The sequence below is a fragment of the Limulus polyphemus genome, unplaced genomic scaffold (assembly GCF_000517525.1).
Source record: "Limulus polyphemus unplaced genomic scaffold, Limulus_polyphemus-2.1.2 Scaffold2183, whole genome shotgun sequence".
NCBI lineage: Eukaryota > Metazoa > Arthropoda > Merostomata > Xiphosura > Limulidae > Limulus > Limulus polyphemus.
The window spans coordinates 120,217-125,002 of record NW_013667793.1 but is presented as its reverse complement, the minus strand read 5'-3'; positions in this window follow the sequence as shown (position 1 = coordinate 125,002).

Sequence of the window (4,786 nt, the reverse complement as noted above, 5' to 3'; positions counted from 1 at the left end):
GCCCCCACGGCTGAAAGGGCGAGCATGTTTGGTGGGACGGAGATTCGAACCCGCGACCCTCAGATTGAAGAACTAATGCCTTCATTGTTCTTGAAACTACCTTTCATAATCGCTAATAGTACTTTTTTAACCACGAAGTTGCACAATGGACTATATACTCTTAAAAATAATATAAAATACATTTCTTTAAAAAAGTCTAGTAATTCATTGAGTAAAAGAAAGTGTAATTTTACATTGATATTATTCTACAAGAACCAGATATCAGAACCAAAAATCTATAACTTGTGTATAAATATATTTTTATTCGCGAGATTATATTTTTTCTTTAAATTTTAAACCATGTTTCTATATTCAATTATAAGTTTAGACTAACAGCATGTGGTTAAATGTGAAAGTGTTGGAAACCCTGGTTTCTTTTTCTACAAATTAACTAGGTGACCGAGTAATATGGTATTCTGGGATGTTTATATAGAACTTTTAATTGAATATCTCTCTCAATAAAGTTAGTTCTATGTCAAAATTCGCCTGCTGTTGTCATGTGCATACATATAGAATAACTTGCCTGAAGAAAAGGTAGTTTTTGTCATAAGTCAACATCTTTGTTCTGAAACAGTGATCGTGTGCTGGTATTTGGGTTCATTTGTAATCAGGTGATTTATTTTTCAACTTATATTCATTCTCCTTATGTTGTTGAGGAAACTTCATTTGCACTTTACATAGCAAATCCAGGACCTATTGTTGTTTTAATTATCGTACTTATTGTTTTTAAGTGCATGTTAGAATAAAACAATTCCATGTGTTGCAGATATGTCATTGACACTTTTAATGTATAATATGCTGACTATCACAGCTCTCAACCAATCTTTTTCTCTTTTTTTTACTGTAATCTAATAAGTATAAACATCACAGCTAAGCATGATCATAGTTGTAGATATGGATTTTATGATTTCATTACAAAAATATCTCTCAAAAATCCTCGCAATAATAAAAAATGAGCTACTTTCGAACATCGTTACTGAACAACACTTGCAAAACATTTCAGAAGCCATGAAACTTTTGAGTGAAAAGAAAAAACAAGCTAAATCCTGGATTTTTGGTGTAGATTCAACAAGATACCATAAGTCTTGTCTATTTGTGGTAACGTATGGTTTCCAATTAATCACAAAGGATTTCAATGGGAAATAGAACATGTCATCTCGAAGATATTCTGTTAGATTGTAATGGTCAATAAAGATGACTAAAGACACTATCATGCTCTTGGAACCATTTGCAAACAATAAGACCGAACTAACTTTTTCGTCATTTTATTGGAAGAGATTGTGTCAACCAGGGTGGAAATGCATCACTGTAGAGTGTAAATGATTTGCAAAAAACGTTCATGTTCTCTCCGGATGGTACTTACATTTATAAAGGAATAAAAGAGTCTAGCCCTTGCCATTAGAACGCGCCTCAAACCATTACACCACTTTCAGCAGTTTCAATATAAGTAGGGTCATATGCTTCACTTGGCTTTTTCAACATTTCCCCCCTAGTGATATTGTAAAAAGATGAAACGCAATTTTTCATACCACATCACACGCTTCAAATCATTTGTTGCCTACAATTTACATACTTTCATGTTTGCAACTGAGATAACCTGTTTATGAGCTGATTGGTGGCTGCCATATGACAATTTGTATAATGTCCTTGATATTAAACTTGATGGTAGTCTTATACTAAATACTGTTTAAGAAGCCAATCAACTAGGACACAATCTGATGTCTGTTAGCACTTTTATTAGTCTGCTTAGCTGCCTTTCTCTCATTCAATAAGGAGCAGTTGGCAAACACAGTCTTGCCTAGTTGCAGGTTTTTTGTAGTTGTCTTTTCGATTGTCACTGTACATAACGTTGATGATAGATGTTTTCACACAGCCGGTCAATGAAAATTTCATATTTTAATGGTGCTCTTGCTAGATGGACATCCAACCTCATTCTCTTTTTTCAAAGTCGGAAATAGTTTTTTAATTTTTTTTACCATTATCTTTTAGGCTGATAATGAAATAGCTATGTCTTTATATGGCTCAAGCAATTACTTGATACATCACATAGCATATTTTGCATGTGTAAATAAATTGAGTGTTCTAAGATGTAGTTCGGGGGGGGGGGGGAGCTCTAAGGAATTGGCCATTCAGTTTATTCTTACTTGCTCCAAGAAAACCGTTAGTAAGTAAAATATTCATACTATGTTTCTGTCTCACAAAATTAAGAAAATATAACTCACTGAGATGGATCATGTCAGTAAGTGACTTAAGTTAAAATTGTTCAACTCATTCAAAGAGACAACTGGTTTAATGTGTCAGAAATTCACAAAGCACTTGGGAAGATAAATCAATAACTCAAGAGACACCGCAATTAAAGCAGCTCAAGGTAAACTTATGTAGGTTAATAATTCATTGAACAGTTGTTAAAGTGATCCATAAAACCGAATAATATTTCATAAGTTGGTCAGCAATTCAAACATTTGGAATGGTGAACCACCAACACAGTTGATTAACCCTACGTATGACATATGTGGCGAATTTATACTCCACATCTATATTACTCAGCACAAGTTGACCCAGGGCGCCCTGTGATACACAGTACCTTCCTCATTATTATAACCCTTTCTAATGACAAATCCGTATAACATGTAACAGGAAGCGTGATTTGCATTATTAGTATTTTGATTCTTGTTTGTAATTATACTATGTGGGTCGTATTTGCAGCCCATCTTGTTTTAGTTCTACGACGTAGCCGTTTCCATGAAACACGCGGGAAAGTTTTAGAGCTCCATTATAATAACATTCCAGAATCATTTTCAAACACTATGTAAATCAATGAGCAACCTCAGTCATCTTTATTTATTGTGTAATCAATCAGAGACTCAACTAACGTTGATTCTATTGTAGATTGAAAGTCAGAATTCAAGCATGTTACCCAGATATTATATACTATATCTGACGTGGAAGAAAGTAGTGGATCAGAAAGTGAAAATGATGCTGATCAAGTTGAAGACCAGTCAAAGGAAGATAGAAGCACTTCATTTGAGCCAGAATAGGAAGATAAAGCATCACCGAAGAGATGTCCAAGCCACTGATGATACTACTTCGATTCCACAACTTCTATATTAAGGTGCTCTAAAGAAATTTGTTTTTCGAATGTTGAACGGCTCTCTGTTGTCAGTTGCCTAAATACATAGCTAGTACAATACTTCTGTTATAGAGTGCGGAAAATGCACCCTAGTTGGTATAAGTTATGAGTTATATTTTTCAAATAATATAAATTTTATGACATACTTTTAAACGTTCCATCTTTTTTATTTTATTAATAATTCAGTTAAATGTGAGTTTAGGTGTTTATGACTTATGCAACATCTAAAAATGGTCTCATTCATTAGATTATTTAGAACTACAGGAAAAATTTAGTTTTCCAAAACTTCCAAAAGTTGATGTAGTTGAAATGTGCTCTTAAAATCATTTCTATGATTTTTCAAAGTAATTTAAATGTTTCTTTTACCAGAATAGTTACATACTTACTATTATGATATTAGATTTATATGTGGACACACATCTTTTTTTATAAATAATCTGATAATCCAATAAACTAATACTCAGTGTTTGTCTGTCCTAAAAATGCACTTAGATGCGTACTTCATTTCAAAGGATGTAAACAAAGACGGATGAAAATATACTCAGTAGACATTTGTAAAACAACATATTAAAACCTTACCCACGTTTTTAAAAATGTCCCTAACTAAAGCAAAAAAAACAACAAAAAAACGTACAATAGTTATATTGTTAATATATTTCTTTATCGAATATTGACCGTACTTAATAGAGACTTAACTAATGTTATTCCTAAGACAAGTAAAATTATGGATTTCGGCATCTTGCGGTTACAATTCTTATTAGAATACTAATTTGTTAGCAAATGTTTTACGGGCCTCTGCTAGATTTAGTAAGAATACATGTATAATTATTATAAGTCATACAGCACTTTTTTATTTCAAATTGCCTGTCATTAAAAATATAAAAGCTTTATAATTAAATATATTGCTGAATTTGAAAGTTTTTCTATAAAATCGTTTTCTGTGGACCCATCGGCTTTTATGGCGATAAAAGAAACTTGCCAGAAAAATAATATGAAAGAATGAAAAAAAAAAAAACTTTGAGGAAATACTTTAGATTCCTAGAAGGTAAAAACTGTTTTATTAACCAAACACAACAGACCTAGCGTTAAGGACTTGTTAAGGCAGTGTAAATATTTGATAAAACTGGTTAAACAAGTACAGTTCATAGTTAAACTGCGTTAACATCCAACACTGACCTAAATACTCATGAACACTGAAAAGTTTATTTGAACTTTCTGTGAAAACCTTTGAGAGCCTAAACAAGGAAAACTAGATAACAAGCGAATGTTAATTCAGAATTCTATATTCTAAAAGCATCTCATAACTTTAGAAGCAGTGTTGGACGCACACCATCGTTATAAATACCCAATGTGTCACTCAACTTTTATCAAAATAAATATATCCAAATCAAAACCATACTTAGATATCCTGTAAACTTATCACAATGTCATTTTTTTCACACTTCTCTTCATTTGGAAAAATCACCACGAATCTTTCGAATTAAAATAGACCAATTTGTCTAGCTCTACTCTTAAATAACTCACAGCTCTTTAGAAACGAAACCAATCAAATACTTATCCCCAATCAAATTAAATGGAAAAAAACTTCAAGTCTTTATTTACACCCAAGCACATGAC